Source organism: Carassius gibelio, chromosome B1 (genome assembly GCF_023724105.1).
Source record: "Carassius gibelio isolate Cgi1373 ecotype wild population from Czech Republic chromosome B1, carGib1.2-hapl.c, whole genome shotgun sequence".
NCBI classification, from domain to species: Eukaryota; Metazoa; Chordata; class Actinopteri; order Cypriniformes; family Cyprinidae; genus Carassius; species Carassius gibelio.
In genome coordinates this window covers 24,889,110-24,910,880 of record NC_068396.1, presented here as the reverse complement: position 1 = coordinate 24,910,880, position 21,771 = coordinate 24,889,110, and the positions used below count along the sequence as shown (strand labels likewise).

Here is a 21,771-nt window from a genome sequence, read left to right as displayed (position 1 = left end):
TCAAAGACTAGTCTCTCTAAAATGAGCCATCATTACAGACTGTTAAGAGCCCATACACAGCAACTGAATTTCATATATGCTCTGAATTTCAACAGACCATAAATATGTTGATTCAGAGAGAGCATTTTATACTCAATAATGAGCAAAACAGATTGAAGAAAATTTATTTTTTACATAAAAAAAAAGAAAAGAAAAAGAAAGAATACATGAGTTCTTGCCTGAGGTGCTCTGTGTGTTCCTTAGTGTTTTTCAGTTTCTAGGTGGTTACGTGCTTCTACAGTATACAATATTCTGGTTCTGGTCTACGATTTTTTTTATGTGAAGTATGAATGCTTATGCTCACAAAGGCATTACATCTTATTTTGAAACATTATAATAATATTTTGAAATGTTATTTTGTGTTGTTTAAATTTTTATATATTTTTTAATCGATTTTGTTTTTCTGTGATGGCAAAGCTGAAATTCAGCAGTCTAATATGCTAATTTGATGCACAAGTAACATGGTTATTATTAGTTTGTTAGTATATATATATATATAAACACACACATCATGAGTAATTAAAAAAAGCCATTTTCAGTCCAGATATTAGCATGAACACATCAGAGCATAAGAGATTACAGGGGTAAAAAATACTGAAACAGTTTTCATACTATGTGGCCCTCAAGGGCTCAGCAGACATAATAACAGACTACTTACATTATTATTATTATTATTATTATTATTATTATTATTATTATTATTATTATTATTATTATTATTATTATTAATATTAATTATTTTTTTACCACAGGTGCACAAGTGTATTTTCTCTTAAAGCATTATACAGAAAAGAAAGTAAAAGAAATGGCAGTATCTAGAGCTTAGCACAGAGATTTATGATCCTACAGCTCTAGAATCTTGCGTGTGTGAACTGATGCCCCCTGCGTACACAAGTATATTTGAAAGTGTATATGCAATGTGAGAAATATAAAACATAGATGATCTTACCTGCCATCCTGAGTTAAGCTTCAACACCTGATGGAATTTTCAATTCTACATGAATACTTGATTAGCTAAGTCGGAATTTAACTCTGCAGGAGGGGAGTCTGTTAAGAAAGTGGCAGAGAAAAAAAGAAAAAAAAGAAAATTTGCTGTGACATTTTTACTTCAAGGTACACAAACTTCCTGCAAAGTCACACACATGAGGTATTTGGCCAATCACAATGCACTGGATAGCTGGCCAATCAGAGTAGGCTATACTTCGCTTTTCAAACCTATGAGCTTTGTAAAAAACCATGCGTTTCAGAAAGGCGGGGCACAGAGAGGCAATAATAATGTACAGTATGTGGAAAATGTGTCTTTTAACCTTTAACTGCATAAAACACATTGCATTACACCATCTCTTTCACGGAGGTTATGTCCTTATAAGTCACCCTCTCCTTGTAATACCTGTGTCATACCCATGTCATTATACAGAATGGTGTCCTGATATGTCGCAAAAACAAGAGCACACACACACACACATGCACACACACTGATTTATTTTCCAAATTGCATTGACTGCTTTAAAATATGAGACACCAATGTTTCAGGAGTTTAGGAAACTGAACAGGATACATGATTATTCAGTTACTGATTTATGTCCTGTTTATGTTTATGCTTTATTTTTTGAGATTTACTGTTTTTTCTCCCCCGAAGCATTTTAAGATGCCAGTGTTTTCTAAAGATTTGATCTTAAAAACAATATCATAGCTATTATTAAACTATGTCTTGTTTTGATTTAAAATCTATATTTAACCTCAGAACGACCTCAAAGTACAAAAGAGGTGCTAAAGTCTGATTTTATGGTGGCTATGCTTCAAAATTATAATAATCTTAAATTCAAGCCATCAAGGATTTTGAAAGTCTGACAGTAATCAATGTTGAGTATTACCTTGAGGTTAACCCTGCCTGCTTTAAATGTTTGAAAATGATTAAAAGTTGAAAACATTAATTAAAAAAAAATATATACTAGTTTAATCAGTAACATTACTTTAATAAAGTAATTGACATAGTTACACCACTTATTACATTTTAAATAGGGTGTATCTTATTAAATTTCCAAAGTAACCTACCCAGCACTGCTCACAAATATGTTATGCTTCATAACTGATTGAAAAAGGGAAGGACGAATTGTTTCAAAAATACAGCATTTGACATTTTCCACTAAAACCATAAAAAAAAAAAGCTTAGGCAGTCTTTGTAACTGAGAAAAGCTTAGTCTCTCTCTCTCTCAACACATCAGAGTCCAATCTGAAATCGTTCCTCTCCTGCTAATTTCTCCCCTTCATTAGTAAGCCGTGGGATTCTCTGATCTGTGTAACTTGTCAACGTGTAGATCAGAACCTCTCACGAAACAGCCTCACGAACACTACAGGAGAGAAAATCACTGTCGGTGATTGTGTAAGAAGTAAGAGTGGGTGTTAACTTCTAGTGCTTCGTAACATGCTGCTTGAGTTTAAATTGCTAAAACTCTCTCTGCATGCTCAATGACACAGTGAACAGCAGATGAAAGAATCCAAAAACCCTATTCTGGTTAAAGGACTGATCATTAAAGATTTTAAATTAAGGGTAAGCAGCTTGACAATGTTAGATTTTGTGGGGAAATTACTTGCCTTGAATCTTGTCACGATTCATATGCATGCGTTGTGAACAGTGTGACATTGCACAGCTGGTGGCTACAAAATAAAGGGAATGTTTTACAACCTCAGTTTTATTCCTGCCTTGCCTCAGGGATCATATCAATGCAGAAATCCATGAAGGTGCACACGTACACATCCTGCAAAGAAGGCATTCTTCATATCTGGCCCAATTCTAAGCTATGTTCCCAGTGTTCTCACTTAATTTTTTTCACATAAAACAAACCCATAGAGAAAAAGAAAATAAACGTAATTTAAAGATTGTAAAAGACATTTTATGATTTTCAATTTACAGAATTATCAAGCCAAGCCAATATCACAAGCTTGCCCAACACAGTTTTGTCCTATAAATGCACCCCCACCCCAGCACCATTACATTTTCAGTACCGGTAATAATTTCACATTGACTGAATTTATGTTTGTATGAACTGTAATGGAGAACTGTAATGTACAGGTAAAGGGTGACTACTTGTTTGGACTGACAGACTTTTGCAGCTGTTTTGCTTTGAAATAATATTTCAGGTTTATTATGAGGCCACTTAAAGTGGGCTACTTAAATAAATACATTTTGATTTATGACTTCTCTTTTTTAACTAGTTTCAGTGATTAAATTAAAGTGAATAGGGCTTATTTGTAAATATTAACATGCTTTAAGCCAAATCTATGATTCTGTGTGATAAAATAGCTTGCTAAACTTCTGTGTAAAGTCATATCCAATTTAACAACAACTTTCAACATAACACTGTTGTAAATCCTGTAATGTAAAATAAAAATGATAGATATGATACTGATAGAATGAGTTTTAACAGAACCGATGTGAGTGCTTCACATTTCTGCTTTTAAAGCCTCCCAAAAAACTGTCCCTTTTTACATCTCACTGCTTAAAAAAAATAAAAAATAAAATAAAAGAGGGAAGATTCTCAATTAATTTTTGTAGTCATTAAAACAGAACTACTGGGAATTTCTTATTGTTTTTTTTGTTTTGTTTTTTCAGTGTAAAAATAGCTCCTCTGGTTGAAATTCTGTCTCCCTTAGTTTTCTGAAATTCTGTCTCCATTAGGATACATGGTATGAAACACTGACAGATTCAGAAACTGTCATATTGCTTCAAAATCGTACCAGGAGGTTATTCTAACAAGTAAGAAAATTGGACTGTATCTTCCCATGCCTCTCTTTCTCAGTGTGATGGTGGAATATTTGTTTCTGGTCTCTCCTCTGTAGCTATAATCAATGCAGCAGTCTAACCAGATAAAACAATGGCTAACCGTAATCCCTTAGTTCAAATGACAAGGTCGGCATACAGTGGTAATGGCCGCAATTGATTTACTCAAGCACTTTTCTTTGGGTTTCTGTGTTAAATCAGCCTAGCCACTTTCAGTGTGGAGACATGGTCATAAATAAAGTTAATTTTTTTTACCAATGTGCCATAAGTAAAGTCTGAGTCAGAGGAAAGATAGCTACTCTGATCGTCAATTACTTTGGTCAGCGGCTCTGGTTGTTGCAGATATCAATCACGTAGATTGTACAAATGCTCATATTTAATTTCCTCTCTGACATTACGCCCCCAAAACATGATATTGCTCCCCTTTAATTTCATGTATTTAGATAAAGTGGGCTAATGACTTCCTCTAAGCCCAGAGGAGCTGGAGATACAGGGGATATCAAAAGGCCACTGCATTGAGGTCCTTCTGTCCCATGAGCAGACCGATCAGTGGAAAGAAAATCTGAGAAGACAGCATTAGATTCAGTCTAATCAAATCTGAGAGCCTGTTACGCAAGAAACCAAAGTCATCTGAGACAGTCAGAGGACAAAATAATCTGATTTTTCAAAGAATAATCTACGGAAAAACACATCTTCTGCATGACATTCAGTGCTCTGTAAAGAGATCCCATGTGTGGAGCAACACCTTCGAGTAACAGAATATCAGGTGTGTGAGAGAGTGAGAAGTTGTAAGCAAGAAAAGCCTAGGTGAGTAATGTAGGGTGTTAAATCATGGGAACATACACTTATGTGTGTGCACACTTCACTTAGTCCGTCTTAAACTTGTGTTGGCTGTTCACAAATTGCTCCCATGCACAGGCAGCCAGATGAGCCTCAGCAGATGCATAGTTCAGCCTATACTAATAATCACAGAAACAACAAAGCTACATATTTGTAATTACAGCGCTTGGGGCAAGCACACACAACATTAGCAGAGGCTCCATTTACACAGGCGGACATATGAGAACATGTATGTGCCAAGTCTGAGTGGAAGGGTTATTTAAAGACATCATTCCATGACTGAAGAGGAGGAAGTGTCAGATCATGGGGAAGCTTGTTGGCCATGGTGAAGAGGAAGGTGTGTGTGTGAGTGAGTGAGTGTATTGAGGAGGCAAGAGCCTAGAAAGGGAGGTGGTAAATTACTGTCCTTGTAAAAACAAAGCCTGAGAGAGTGTTCAGTAAACGCTTTCAGCTGTACACAAAGATTTGCCCACGGGTGATTGAATATAGCAGCATGAGATTGCAAATGTTATGGCTCCAAATATATCAGCTTACACCAAACAATATTTCAAACCATCTTATTCCTACAACCCATGACGCTTTGCAGAACCTATGTGCGTAACTTTCCGAAATTTTTATCTACTGTGAATAAACTTTTTCAAGGGCTTGTTTTATGTAAGCAATAATAAGTATTCACACCCACACAATCTATTGTTAAACAAGTTGACGTTATTTTCCCTCAACCATTAAAGGATATGTCTTTACGCACCAGCATTACATAATGTCAGCCATACGGTATGTGTTAAATAATATTACTTCCTTTTCCAAATGTATTAACATGTATAGGTCTACATTTTACAGTGTTACTATAAATGTCTTGGCATTTTTAGAGAAACCACATTTTCTTTTCACATCTCTGCTATGTGTAAAAAATGGCAATGAACCCTTTTTGACATGCAGTAAGAGCACAGAGCAGTTTAAATAAATGTACATGCAATCATTTAGCAGAAACTTTTCAAGCTGACTTAGAAATTATGAAAAAAATTCAAACACAAGCAATAAATCATGTAGAGACAGCAATATTAGCAGTGTCACAGACTCTAAAAGTGCAGTACGGTGTAATCACAAAATGGTAGAAAAGCGGGAGAATTGTATTTTGAATAATTAGTGTACTGCTTACATGGTAGTAATGGTTTCACACATTTAAGAGACAGAAAACCCCTTTTAAAAATAAATTTAAAAGCATGTTGAAAGAAGCAGTAAAAGAATATCTACCGAGGCTTTTGATAATCTAATGATAACATTTAAAATCTAAACATTAAGTGCATGCTGCCACTTTTACGAATAAAACTTGAAATAGGCCTGCTAGGTGCTACTATTTCAAAATCAAAAGATAAAGGCAGTGAATGTGTGCATGTGTGTTGCAGTTTATTATTGTGGATGACCTTCTTCTATTGTGGAAGGTCTTCCTCAGTAGGGTTATATGTCTGGACTGATTTGAAGGCTGTAAAGTGTGAAAAACATAATTTAAAAAAATTGTACTGACATTTGCACGATAACATTAAAAGGTCCATTTTCATTTTAAGATTCTTTTTTTTTTCAGCAGAGATGTGATGATAGCCAGTCTGACGCCTGCCGAATGCTCTCAGTATGTAGCAAAGAACATCTTAGCACCTTAGAAAGACTCAAAGGATTAGATTTTATTCATTTTCATTTTGAAACTTTCAGTGGTTTAAAACTGCACAGTTTAAAGAGCCACTGTCTACACTCCTGTGCAGCAGGGGGCAGCACACTAAACTTTGATGCACAAGAGAAAACAAGACATAACACAAGAGTGCAGGGATCTATAGTAGTCAGCATTTGAAGTGGATCAAAAGCTTTCATCAAAGTTGTCCTAAAACCAAAACAATACCCGTTCTTGCCTTAGGACAACTTTGATTAACTTTTTTGATCCACTTCAAATGTTGACTACTGTATGAATGTACATTACAATATTAAAAGTGCAGAATTCAAAGAATGCTGCATTCTTCTCTGAAGGATATGCATTTCATAAACTTTGGAAAAGTCTAGTCAGTCTAGTGAAAAATCTATTTCAGACATAACATGATAATATGTCATAAAAAATGTTCAAGAATGAGACATTAATCATCCTGTTTTTTTTTTCTTTTTCTTTTTCATTGATGTAATCAGTTAATGTACAAAAGGATGTCATTCAATCTGTGAAATTCAGAACAACATTAATAGTATTTTAAGAATTATAATCATAATTGGCTGCTTTGAAAAGACAGTTCTTCTGACTAAATGCAGACCTCTCTTTATCTCTTTTGAATGTGTATTTGTAATGAAACACTTAATTAGCATGATATTTCATTTTTTGTAGTTGAACTGACTGAATAAGTGCTTATTTTGCTGTACACAAACAAAGAGCAATTGAATTGACCATGTATTTTGTATATCTATGTGTCGTCATTATTGAGTCTTATATGATGGTGTCATATTACCATTCCAGGCATTATACATTAATATTGATTATTCAAATTATTTTCATTGAAAGTGAGCTTGGACGATGAGCATATGCAGTAACATGTTGATAAATGACACTAAGTAAAGAAAGACCCTCGCCAGTGAAATTACTCTTGCAATCACTATGAGTGCAGACGGAATAGCAATGCCAAAAAACTATCCAATAAACAAAAGCCACTCCTTAAACATTGTGTATAGATGTGTACATTTCATATTATAAACTTTGCCAACATGCCACAGTCAGATACAGCAGGCTGTACAGTACTTGGCCCTATGTGTAAATGCCACATGATGAAGTTTGGTGAGTGCGCTAGTGGGTTTTCTCCCACACATGCTGCTGTGCCCATGTGCTTCGTGAAATGTTCCTGTCAGTAGTTTGTGCCAGCTGCTTTGAAGAAAGACTTGGTCCCTGTTTTTTTTTTTTTTGTTGTTGTTGTTGTTTCTTCCCCCTTTCGCCCACAAGCTTAATGCCTCTCGGGTACCAGAGACTGGAAATAAGGAAATCACAGTGGAGTGGCAGGGGCCACCTGCCATCAGTCTAGAAGAGAGCTGATTCAATTTCACCCACTTCAACATTGACTGTGACATGCTAAAATGTCCCTCTGAACTCGGGCAGCATATCCTGTCTGAAAATCATGACTGAATTTCTGATGATTTCATGCTTTTCCTCAAAAATCTGGATAGTCGAACAAAAACAGCTTGAATGTGGGATTATGCAGGAACATTGTTTATTTATTTACTTATGTGTCCTGCAACTCAACATGCTGTTATTTTAACTGTTTATACTGCTAAATTGCATAGACAAATTAAATAAATAAAAACATATTAAACAAAAAGATTATACTGAGTATGGTTAGAAAATTAGCTTGACATCATACTACACACTAAATGATGGAGCTAATGTCAAGTAGTGGCCAAAAAAGAGGCCACTTTAATGCAGGTAATCTGTAATAGTAGTATTTCTGCTTTCTTAGAAACCTCGAGAATAGCCATTAAAACATTAAAGTTATTCCACAAAAAAAAGACCATATAACCAAAAAACCATCATGGAGCTACAAGGCAATCATGAATAATTTTAACTATATTTCTCATAAGGTTTCCAGCTGGGGTGTGTTTCTGAATGTCTTTTTGAAGATTTTTTTTTTAAACCAGAAGTAGTGTGAATTTCATATTGAACTCTTTCCCAAGTTAATTCCTGTAGGTGTAATTAAAACAGAAGTTGAGAACCTCTGTGATCTGACAGATTTGGGTCACGCAGGAGTCTTTGCTTTGAGCGTTTGCGTGTTTACAACTTGTTTGTGCCCCCATCCCATCTGCTATATCAGGGGACGCATTATGCTTCCGGTTATAATAACTCAAAGACTTGTTTAGCTGCTGCCCTTTGATTATAATATACAGTAAATATCCTATGTTTAATAGACAATGTTTATTCTGAGAGTAATATGCTTCAAAGGTCATTAATTACACTTTATAAGGTTTTTACTTAACTTGATTTAGATTTCATCTAGTGCTTATTCTAACATTGGGGAGAGTTTTAAGAGCAAATGATGAAATATGTTTGATTAAAACTGCATATTAAGCTGTTGCACAGGCTATAATGTGCCTTCAAAGGAATACAGCATGATACAGACAAAATATCTGTGTAGCATTTAATTCTCTTATTCTTATTAAAAGGGAGTCATTTAAATATTATGACTTCTGAATATATGACTTAATTCCAGCTGCTTGCAAAGAGCATGTAAAAGTAGTGTATTATGACAACAGTATGAATGCTAATGTTGAACTGAAATCTCACTTATTCCTGCACTTTGTAATTTGATATAATTATGTGTTAGCATTGCATTATTAATCTGATGGATGTTATTATTAGAACGCGGCTTTTGGACATAATGTACAATATTATCAAAGCCACTGAGTGCTAAAAGCATCTCAGCAAGGTCTCCATGGCAAGGGGGGAGTGAGGGAGAGATCAAAAGAACTTCTCAGAGAACTTTCAATGAAAGGCACAACCTCCCCTGGCCTCAAATCACTCAAACATTTTCCCTCTCATACTTTATTTCTGCCTTTTCACTCCCTTTCTCTTCCATATCTCTAATATCTATAGTGTGAATCAAGACATACAATTCCATTATTTCTTCCACACCTGTACACGCCAAGGACAGAAACCCATAGATCCTGCTGGGCAAACAATTCACTTTCTCTCTCTCTCACACACACACACATACTGGCACACAATGGTAGAAAATTGGATAAGTATTCTCTATTTCCCCCCCAAAGATTTTTACACAAGTTAAAGATCCATACGAGTTGTCAGTTGTTCACATACGTTACATTTGAGTGTTAAAGTGTTGAGTGTTGAGTTTTAACAAATATTCTGTTGTTTTAAACATATAGGCTTACAATCCATTTGTGATATTTCCACAGACACCAATCTTGTCTAAGTTTGCAAAAATAAGCAAGAAATGCATATGTGTCCATAAATACAGAAAAGATACCTGGCAAAACTGAGAATTTAATGCTAATGGGAGGTCCAGGAACCCCCCACCCCCTTTCGCACACTGAATAAATAGCCCAATTGCAATTTAAAATTAATAATAAAAGTCACCTCATAATATAATTAATACGCCTAATAAGAAAAACAGTGTAGGCCTAACATTAAATGGAAATCTAAATCCTCTTAATATTGCTACTAATTGATGGTTTTGGCAATATCTCTGGCTATTGTCAAAGATCATTGTGTTTCGGGGAAGTTATCGCATTCCAGATGTAATAGGATTAGTCCAAAGAATCGTTCAGTTTGTAATACAAACCGAAAGTCTCGTACCGAATAGTTTTTTTATGAATACATGTATCGTTACACCCCTAATATATATATTGTGATGAGTGGGGTGGGGCCGAGAGGCGTGGGAACAAAGCGAGGCTGGTGGAGTGATTGGAGATGAGCGACACCTGCTCGACCCACCACCAGTCTCGAGTCCCACAGAGGAGATGGAAGGATATAAAACTGGAGCAACGACAGTGAAGGACGAGAGAGGACCAGGCCTGGGCTTTATTTTATTTTGTGTTTTTTATTTGTGCGCATCAGTCATCCGTGAGGGGCTGATGCGCTGTTTTGTGTTTATTTTGTAATTAAAGTTTCATTTTGATTATCCGCCGGTTCCCGCCTCCTTCTTCCCGATGATTATGGAGTTTTTATTATTACATATATATATATACCCACACAGTGCCTTGCGAAAGTATTCAAACACATTTGTTTGGTTATGTTGCAGCCTTATGTATGTTAAACTGCTTTAAATTAGGCTACTCCCCCACCCCAACATCAATCTTCACTCCTTACATCATAATGCAAAAGCAAAACAGAACTGTCACAACTTTGTAAATGTATTTAAAAAATAAACAAATAAAATAATTAAAAAAATACTGAAATAAGTATATTCCATAAGCATTGAAATCCATAACTCAGTACTTAGCTGAAGCACCTTTTCAGCCTCAAGTGTTTTTGGGTATGATGCCACAAGCTTTGCACATCAATCAAATAATCATCTGCCGTTCTTCTCCTCACCTCTTCACCTCTTCACCTCTCAATCTCTGTCAGGTTGGATGGGGGCAGATGCACAGTTTCAGGTTTCTCCAGAAATAATTGATTGCGTTCAAACCCAGGCTCTGGCTGGGACAGTCAAGGACATTCACAGAGTTGTCTAGGGGGTGGACACTAAATATAAAATTTCTCTTTTACTTGTAAGGATAAGTATACACAGAGGAAAGCCGTACCACTTTCATTGTAGCAAGCAGGTTGTAGACATTATTATTTCTATTCATCAGACAGGTAATATTATTATTGCTAAAATAGCGGACTCATCGAAAAATACATTGGCATTATCTGTATTAAAGAGAAAATAATCACATCATCCGATGTTAAAGTGAATAAAATATACTTGACAGCCGATTTGTGTGTGTGTTTTCATGTGTGTAGGTGAAGCAGAGTTGCCACTGGCCAGGTTTATATAAAAAATAACAACAACAGAAAAACAACATTGCACAATTGCTACTCAGAATTAGCCCAAACCTAGCCCAATCACGTTTTGAGGGGGTTCCCCAGAGAAAAATTCACATTCAAGGAGCTAAATATCACATTAAGTGGGCTTCAACCCATTGCAACAGCGTTAAAGTAGCCCAATTCCACGGGAAAACCGCAGACTTGGCAACACTGATTGATGTAAACGTGGAAAGCAGGAGTTTGGACCAAAGCAAGGCAAGGGTGGAGTGTTACATGCGTACGTTTATCAACTAGAGTCACCATCAGCTTCTTGGTCACTACTTTAACCAAAGACCTTCTCCATGAATTGCTCAGTTTGGCTAGGCTTTAGGAAGAGTCCTAGTTGTACCAAGCGTCTTCCATTATGGATAATGGAGGCTACATGCTTCTGTGAACCTTTAATGTGGCAGTTTTGTTTTCTGAACTCTTCCCCAGATGTGTGGCTTGACACAAACCTGTTTCTGAGCTCTACAGGTTTTTGCTCTGGTCTCTGCTCTAATATGCATCTTCAGCTGTTAGACATTTTATTAAGACATGTGTGCCTTTCTAAATCATACCCGTTCAGTTGAATTTGCCACAGGTTAACTTCACTCAAAATGTCATTACATTTACAAGCAATATGTATGCTTCTGAGCTAAATTTCAACTGTCCAAGATAAGGGTATGATACTTTTATCTTTAATACATTTGGAAATATGTAAAAAAAAAATCTGTTATTGGCTTTGTATGGATTGTAGATTGTTGTGGGGGAAAACTAATTTAAAGCAGTTTAACATAAGGCTGCAACATAACAAAACAATGAAATACTTTTGCAAGGCTCTGTATCAGAAAGAGAAAATAAAACAGTTCAGTCCTTCCAGCACCCAACATGACCACAGCCACAACCATACGCCAGAACAGCAGTACAGGACAATTTTAAGGAGTAGATGCAGCTGGTTTTATGGCATTTTCTATTAGTCTTCCTATGAGACCGACCCTGTACTCAGTCTTTGTTTGTTAAAGAGGTCCACAGTCCTCAGTGGAAGGGTACAACACCAACTGTTGCCAATTCACTGTAGGTGGATTCTGGGTAGGATTTCGGCAGTGCACCAAATACTATTGAAGTCCTTCCAATATTGCGAACTAAAGCTGTAGACCTACAACACTGATGTACACAAGGCTCCAGTCATTGTCTAGCTACAGGTATTGATTCAGGAATGTGCATGAAGACTTTATCAGCCCTACTGTATGTACATATTTCACTGATCTATCTACACATGGGGCTGTTTGTCAAAGTATCCCGTCACCATAGCAACTGTGGGTCTTTGTGTGTGTGTGTGTGTGTGTGTGTGTGTGTGGTCCAGATGGCCAGCGAAAAATAAGAATGGCTTGATTTTCATCTCTTCATAGCAAATACTGTATCTTAGTTTACAGATGCACTTTAGGGAACATAATATTCCCTATAATATCTCTACAATACAAGATCATTTTTCACAAATGGGCCAAAGGACTAGACTTTTGGCTTCTCTCTCTCTCTCTCTCTCTCTCTCTCTCTCTCTCTCTCTCTCTCTCTCTCTCTCTCTCTCCATATTTCGTGAATAAAAAATATATTTTTTGAGTTGTATTTCTGTTGTTCTCTGGCTTGATCATAAAACACATGATGAAGATGTGAAAGTGAATTCTGAACTGTTTGACAAGCTGTTAAAATGGATGCAGTGAAGCAACAGAAAACATCACTCAGCCGCTCGTTCTCCTCCACAGCACCATGGCACTGAACTCACCAAAAACGTTCATTATAGGGTCACAGCATCCCACACAGCAGAAGAACAAACACATGCATCTGAAAACTCTCTGAAGGTCAAGGGGTTTTAAGACTGGGCTCCGTGGCATAGCAGTGACACAGAAATGGTTTTGTGGGAGGATACAAATATCACAGTTCCACAAAAAACATGACAGCTCTTCTCTTTTATTTTTATCATATGATGTAAATAACTGAAAAACATGTGTAGGAGCGAGTTTCTAATTCCTGCAACAGACAGCGGAAATACCTTTTTATTATTTTATTTTTTTACAAAGTAATAATAATAATTACTTTTTACAATGTTTCAAGTTTGTGCCTACAAATGCACTTACTGCACATATTTATTTACTTAATAGAATACCCTGCAATTGTATACTAGTATACAAAACTGATATACTTAAAGTGTGCTAAATTGGAACAACTAGTTTACTTCATGCATTTTCTTTGTGCGGAAAGTAGTGCTGAAGTCCAACTAAACATATGCTGAAGTATATTTGATTGTACTAAAGTGGAATTATTGCAAGTATACTTCAGGATTAAATATCTTGCATTTAAAGACTGATATTATTCAAAAATCACACAATCCTCAATATTGACATTAAAACACATTTTAGGCTTAATAAGAAGAAATATGCATTGTGCACAATTACCGCAGATAAATTGTTATTTTATTATTAATCATTTTTGAGTGATATGTCAGTAAATATGTTAGATCTTAATTATTTTTAGTAAGAAATTACTCTGTTAAATATATATATATATATATATATATATATATATATATATATATATATATATATATATATATATATATATATATATATATATATATATATATTAATTACCATGATATCTACATGGTAATCCAAAGAATACTATATGATCTATTTGAATGGACTCAAAGACCTGTAAATCATGTAGCTTTGAAGGAGATGGTGAACACATTTTAAAGCTCACTTTAGCTGACTACAGAGCTGGCGAAAGCTCAAAGTAAATCTATGGATTATATCCATTGGTTGTATCCACCTGAGGTGTCCCAGAATTGTTGTGATGAATTGTGAGAGAACAGTGAGGGCGATTTATATTCTATCCATGTTGTCCTAACCAAACTTTTAAAGACTCTAACGCTTTGGTGTAACACTCTAGAGAAGCAGGATTTGTATTGAGGTGCTTGTTCGCAGATAACTTTTTATCTCTCACAATCACTACATACTCCAGAGATTTAGAATCAGCAACGTCTTACAAACTGAAGATTTGAGCTCCTATAGAGCCTAACACATTAAGAAGAAGAACACCAGAGAGTTTTGTTCTTGTTTGAAAGGGGAAAATATGGTCGGATTTTATGGTGCAAGTAAACAAGTAAACTAATGATACAAAACAGCCCGAAACTGTTCCCTTGATAACATCTTCTAAACAGTTCTCCAGTCAACAAAATACAATAAGAGGCTAGACCAAAACAAGAAATGATGCTTGAAACCTGTCAGTAGTAAACACACAGTGTACATAGCAGCCAGCCCTTTAGTTCCCTATTGTGAATCAGAATATCATATTCAGTCACAGAATTGCATTGTGGGACCTTTCAGGGATTGAACATTTTATTGCACTAGAAGGATTTCCATCTTAAGTAACTGAAACAACCCCTTAAAAATGGACTCCCTGATCAGAGACCCGACTACTAAACTATGCCATGGAGTTATTAGAGATTCTAAATAAAAGGTCATAGAGATCTTTTTTTTTTTTTTTTTTTTTTTATGTAGAGGTGTGCTTCGGTAATTTGTCTTGTTAAAAGGTGCACTCAGATTGAATTTGGAATAGCACACTACCATAATACCTTTACTATTTATATCATGTTATTATATGATGTAAGTGTAATATGCTATTCTGATTCCGATACATTTACATAATTTTGTAAAATAAGCCTGTAATGTGATTTTAATTGACATGCTGTAACTTGTGGGCTATTTAGATTTGACTAGCACACCAACAGACAAGTACATATGCAAAACAAGTGTATTGTTGTCTGTTAAAAAAGAAAGTCAGTCATATTTCTCTTTAAAAGGTTGACAGCATCCTGAATGGCATTTTCATTAATAAGCAGCAGATAAGACTCCTGGATAATTAGTCTAAAGAAGCAATCATTGCTTTTAATTTTAATGGCACACACTCTTACTGGGTACTATAAGAAGATATTAATTCAACCAATCCAGATCCGTTTGCATCACTGCAGATAATCTGTGCATATTGGTTTGCAGTGCCTTAAGGATGGTTAGCAGATTATTGAGGATAACATTATCACCACTTTTTTCTAATGAACAGTACTGGGTATTTTTTTATTTTAACTGACCAGAAGAAAAAAGAAAGAAAAGAATATCTGCAAAATATTTGAAGGTTTATCTCCATGGAGACAAGCAAAGTCATTACTTCACACACACCTGAATCCTTTCTTTTATCTGCTGAAATGTCAATAAATCATTCTTGTCGACCGACAGATGGGAAGGGGAAACGTCTCCCCACCTCTGGAAGTTTCTCGTTGGAGTTTCTGAGAGAATCTACAATACTGTTCATCTTTAAAAAGCAAAATGATTTTGCAGTGCGCTTGCGAGCCAGCAGCAGAATATATTATCTTCAGTGGTGAAATTCCATTCCATGTTGAAGTTTCAGCAATGGACAGAACTGTTCGCCGCGAGAGAGCCTGTGAGCATTAAAGCTCTCTTCCAGGCTTCAGAAAAGATGTCATGTTTAATTCTCAACAACCTTTTTTTTTTTTTTTTGACTACCTTGAGTGTTGCCGAAAAGGGCTGATTTTCAGATTTGTAGAGATTAGACTTTCCTTAAAAAAAAATTCACTTGAAAAATAGCATTGTAGTGTTAAAGCTGAGGAACTCAGTTTCCAGGATTTGTAAAATGAATCCCATTCATTAATCTTTCTTTTTGTTACTTGCAATCTTGCGTATAAAATGTTGACTATAATAAATTTCAATCTCAAATTGCATTATAACTTGAGTTGAGCCAAACGCAGCTGCATAAATCAAATATCAATATTTTTATGGGGGGGAGGGGGGAGGTTTGGTTTTTTTCAAACAAAGAGATCTTTATAGCAGCATCTTTGATGAAGCAACAGTTCTGTTGACATGAAAGATTCACCACAGTGATTGTGGAAATATGTCTGGGGAAAAACTGCTCTTTGTTCCACACCTTCATTAATCTCCTGTTCCTTGTCAAATGTCAGAGCACACGAGTTCATTTTTATTGGCTGTCTGGTTAAAAGGCTTTTGTTGTCTGTATATGACTTCTATGAATAATAATTGTCAGACTATTTTTCAATATTTCAAAACAGACTTTTCTTATTACATCATTTAATTGTGGCTTATTGTTTTGCCGATAAATTTAAAGTCATAAATGAAGAGCCTTGTAATTTTAAATATTTTTTGCTCTAAACTTTTTATTGTACATACAGCAATTGTCTAAAGCCAATCCATAATATTGTTATTACTAAGATATTTTAAACCAGTTTATCGTCGTCATATAAGTAAATCAGACTCCTGCAGTCTACATGCTAGTCTCCCAATAATAAAGATTTGATAAGGTTTCTTTGGGTAAAAGGCTTACCCACTTCTGCTGCCCACTTACTGTACTATTAGTGATACCCTTTCGAATCATGATGGAAACTCTTTCTTACTTTTACTGAAACCCTTTCTAACTATTACTGATACCTTTTCATGGTGGATTAGAGGGAAAATGAATGACTGGAGAAGGAAATGCAGTGAGAACTGAACATTTGTGCATCCATTACACCTTAATCATTTACACCTAGAGATACTGAAGTCTTTCCCTCTTTCCTTCTGCCGTGTCTGAGTGTGGAGCACCCATGACTACAAATGACTCTCAGAGAGATAAATAGAGAGAGAGAGAGAGAAAATGCCACAAACTACACTTACCTCTGGCTGAAGATAAATGCAACTGGTAAACTAAATATGGCTGTGAATGAACTGAAAGAGAAAGCAAGAAGGACCTTTTATGCCATCAAAAAATCTATCCAAATTGAAATACCAATTCGAATCTGGCTCAAAATATTGTAACCAGTCATAGAACCTATTGCATTATATGGCAGTTAAGTGTGGGGTCCTAAATCACGAATTTGAAAAATGGGACAAAAATCTTATTGAAGCCCTGCATTTGGAGTTCTGTAAGTGTATCCTCAGAGTACAGAGGAATACTACGTACAACGCATGGAGGGTAGAATTAGGCCAATACACTCTGCTAATGCGCATTGAGAAACGAGCCATCAAATTTTGGAAACACCTAAAAATGAATGACCCCAGCTCTTACCACTCTAAAGCCCTTAAAAGCCATGAAATGAACCCTGGAAAAGTCTCCTCATTCAGATGCTCCTGAAGCTGCAGATACAAACTGACACGACTAACAACATCCAGCATCAGGACTCTGAAATATTCATCCACAAAATTCGGCCCAACCAAATTATAAAAGCACAGAAAGAAAATGGTCTTATATAATACTTATCTGTTTTAGATTTAATATAAACACCATGCTTTGGCAATACATTGTAACAATTGTCATGCCAATAAAGCACATATTGAATCGAACTGAACTGAGAGAGAGAGAGAGAGAGATGGAATAAGCTATAAGCACATCAAACATGGAAATGTGGTCGGTTGCAGTAACATAACGCAATTACTGCTGCACAGTGTAAACGTATGAGTTTTTGATGATTATAAGCTTGGTTTCTTTTCTTGTTTTTTTTTTTTTCTCATAATTTATTCAGTGTAAGTTGATTGATTAAACACTTGGAAGTCATTAGCAGATTCATATAAAAGCCATTCAAATAGACGTGCTTCGTCTCACTGACAAGACTGCCGAAGATATATTGATCAATGATTGCAATATCATTTTTAATGTCTCACAATCTCATCTATTCTTTGCGGGTTTCCAGGTTTTATGAATTATATTTGATTGATAGGTCATGTAAGATGAGGCAACCACACACACACACACACACACACACAAACACAACATTTCCATGGCCCCAATAACTAGTCACAAAACTATGCAAAATTTCAATAATGTGCGATAAGCCATCAAAGCCAAAAAAAAAAAAAGAAAGAAACTTTTTTTACATTTATTTTTTACACAGTCCCTACTTCATGTTTTCAGCTAAATCCAAAGTCAAGAACAGAAACATACCACATCTAACAAATGTCTTCCAGGAAATGTCACTTCAAAGCATTTCTTAGACAACAGCGCCACCCTCTATTATTGCATATTACATGCAGGGATTTTAGGATTTAGGACGTTAAGGATCGGAGGAAAACACTGATCCAGTATTAAACCTTGATGGATGTTTCTCTTAAAACCCAGTTCCAAACTTGACACGCTGACTAATGATGTCAACATACTTGATAGCTAATAAGTTTGTATCCTACACACAATTAACTAATTTTTCCAATTGTATAGCCTACTGTAATTCGACAGTAACAAGTCAGATACCTTATTAATACCTTGATTTGACAAAAACTTTAACTTAGCCTACTGTTTTTGTATTTCTATGCTATAGGCCTAGCCCATGGGAAGCCTATTATACACAAAGGCAGAATATTTTGAGAAGGCACGTTCCTCTCTATTGAACGCTAAGCGACAAAGACACCAGAAGGCAGAATGGGAATCTCGAAAGAATGAGTCAATGCATTTTTAATTTCACTTAATTAATTTCTGCTTGAATAATGATTGCAATGATTAAGTGAAATTAATTAATTGCATGCTCATGGCACAGCACTGTGTTTAACAATATTATTTTTCAGTCGGAAAATATAGAAGCAGAAGCAATTCAGTCGCTATTACTGTAAGCATTTTCCCCGTCAGCTGTTCAAAGTAGCTAAGATTAGAAAAATAATTTTGCCAATGATGAGGAACTAGAATGAGTGACATTTGCTTTGAAGAACTTTGCTGGCCTCTCCTGGTCGATTTAACACAATGCAACTACAGTCTACAATCAATATTGTAAATCGGGTTTAGAGTGGGTTGGCAGTCCATTCAATGTTAATAGCGATGTTAAATATGATATCAGCTTTTAAACATTAGCCAAATAAAACCTGGATATCAAACAAATTATTATTACTACACATTGTGATTTAGTGTAATGTTGCATATTGTATATTGATTTTTATAACGCTAATTAAAAATATTATTTGCAGATTGCCTTCACAACAAGTATTTTTCATCTAAGTATTTTTGTATGTTATTGTGGTTGTATTGTTTACAATCCTCAAATCTTGTGGGTCATGAACATGTAAGAACTAAAACCACAGAAAGATAAATGTATAATATGTTTTTAAATATAACATTTATTCAGTATTAACCTAAGCATATCATAAACATTTTATACATTTCTAATGATTTACAAAGACATTTATCAGTTGTTAGAAACTAAAAATATCCAAAAAAACATTGAATAGATGGCAATTGAATGGCAACAGAATACCATAAGTTAAAGCAAATCCATGTTTTCTGTTCTGGAAATACTTATACAATACGCATAAAAACATTATTCATAAACCTAAAATTATATTATAACAAGTAAACATTTTCTGTTCTGTCTCAAAAATATCTGTATCATCTATGTATGTGTGAATGCTTACTGTCATTTTATTACACCATATATATATATATAAAGCAAACTGCTAAAAGTTGAAAATATAATATTTCAATCTTTAAACCATTTTTTCATAAATATAATTAACCTAGTTTCAAGTTTCATGTCTCACTGCACTGTAAAAAATAAGTGTAATTTTAACTGTAAAATTTTGTAAAAACGCTACGGAAAAAAACTGATAATAGGTTAACAGTAAGTTCCCCTACTATATACAGGGAAAAACTGTAAAAGATCTAACAAAGCATTTAATGTAAATTTACAGTAAAATTCTGTTAATTATACTGCTTTTAGAAGTAAAAAAAGAACAAATCAATGTATAATTTACAGTCTAAAACTGTAAACTGATATTCCCAGAATTCCCTGCGTGACACTCCACGTTTGAAAGTATTTTGTTTAAATAATCATGTTTTTAAATAGTTCTTGTTATCAGTTATGTACATTTGAGCTTTATGTTACATCTTCTGTTGCTTAATGAAAGTTTTTTGCATTATTTAAGTATCACGTGTGTTACCATGATGGTGTTTTGTGTTTCCATAAATGTGCACCTTCTATATGTTAATATATACTTCTGCTTGTGGTGAAGCTACTTGTGATGAGCTTTGATACTTCATGTGGCTTTCTCTTATACAGTACCATCTTTATTATTATGGTGGTTGTCAGTATTTTCAAGGTACAAAACAGATTTAATTTTGTGTGTTGTTGAATTTACTGGTTTATATTCACATTTTCTTGTTTGTAAATTACAGCTTTATATTGTAAAATTAACAGTTTTTGACGTAAATGTGTTTACAGTTTTCTGTATTTTTACAAAATTATTCTGGCAACCACAGCTGCCAAAAAGTTTTTGTAAAAACAAAAAAAAAATTTTTACAGTGTGCATTTCAGATAAAATAATTTCCATTAGAAGAATGTACCTAAAATCATTATTAAACTTTCAAAAAGCATAACAAATACTTTTCTACATCATTCGCTGATTATTTTCCAAACTGACAAAACAGCAACTGTGTTACAGGGGTTATAGAAAATTTCTTTGTCTATATATATAAAAAAAGAAATATGCATTTTTTAACCTGCAATTACTTGTTCTAGCTCATATCTAAAGTTTCATATTTTATGGTACTGAATTCTATGGGAAGAAAAGAAAGAAAGTACAGAAAACAGAAAAGTATTCACCTAGAATGAGCTGATACTGACACTGCAGTGATCGTCTTCAGAATGAATGATTTGTATTTCCTGTTTATTCCTGATATCTTCTGTTATTTGAGACAGAGACTCTGCATGTGAGCAGGGGAACTAAAAGTGTTCAGTGACCCCACACAAACACCAAAGGTCATAGTGAGGAAATAGAAGCTGACAACATCCATACCTCATGGAGACCTCTGTACGCCAGCCTCAAAATCACAGAGGACAGAGGCACTGCCGTGTTTAACTAATGACAGCACTTACAACACTTTGATATTTATGGCTAAAATTTTCCTTCTGAAAACTGAAATTGGAATCTACACCTCACTGCATGATGGCTGAAGAGGAGTACCAAGATGAGGTTAATGATATCCCACCCATGGAAAATGCACCTTTATAAAGCTTTATTTTAAGTATACATCCATAAGGAAAGTACATAGATTTTAGTTTATCATTATAAATAATTTTCAATTTAATATAAATGGTAAAGGCAATGAAGGAAACATACATAATTTATATATTACAAAGCAAAAAAGTTTCTGTTAGGGACTAAGCAAACTAGAGTCAATACAGCATACATTAATTTAGTAAAATGATTCAAGAATTAGAGATGCCTCATTGACCAGTCGAAAATACTAACCTGCTACTGCTTGTTAATGTCACGCTGACCTGAAGCTACCCCAAATTCAGATCGGGCAAGAACATGTAATTTACGCGTTCAGTTAAACCACTCCAGAGTATTTCCAGAATATTATTTAAAAATAAAATAAAATCCTTCAGGGAAAAAGGTTTATTAGCCTGTAATGAATCAATAAACATATTCAAAAACAAACAAACAAATAAACAATGTACATATCATTTAAGAGGGACAAAGTTTCCAATATTCGAATTACACATGTAATAAAATATTATTAGAAGTAATCAAACTTTGGGTTAAACTATATT

General features: G+C 34.8%; 1 long non-coding RNA gene across 2 annotated transcripts in view; it reads right to left on the bottom strand.

The window, feature by feature from the left end:
- LOC127948442 (uncharacterized) overlaps positions 1-20,934 on the bottom strand; it is a 37,616-nt gene extending 16,682 nt beyond the window's left edge. The window contains exons 1-2 of one of the 2 annotated variants that reach the window (XR_008152072.1): positions 20,818-20,934; positions 989-1,086 (exon numbers count right to left, since the gene is read on the bottom strand). This is a non-coding gene — a long non-coding RNA (uncharacterized LOC127948442). The remainder of the gene's footprint in view (positions 1-988; positions 1,087-20,817) is intronic. The other variant, XR_008152073.1, reaches the window with a different exon arrangement.
- Between the last annotated feature and the right edge of the window lie 837 nt (positions 20,935-21,771).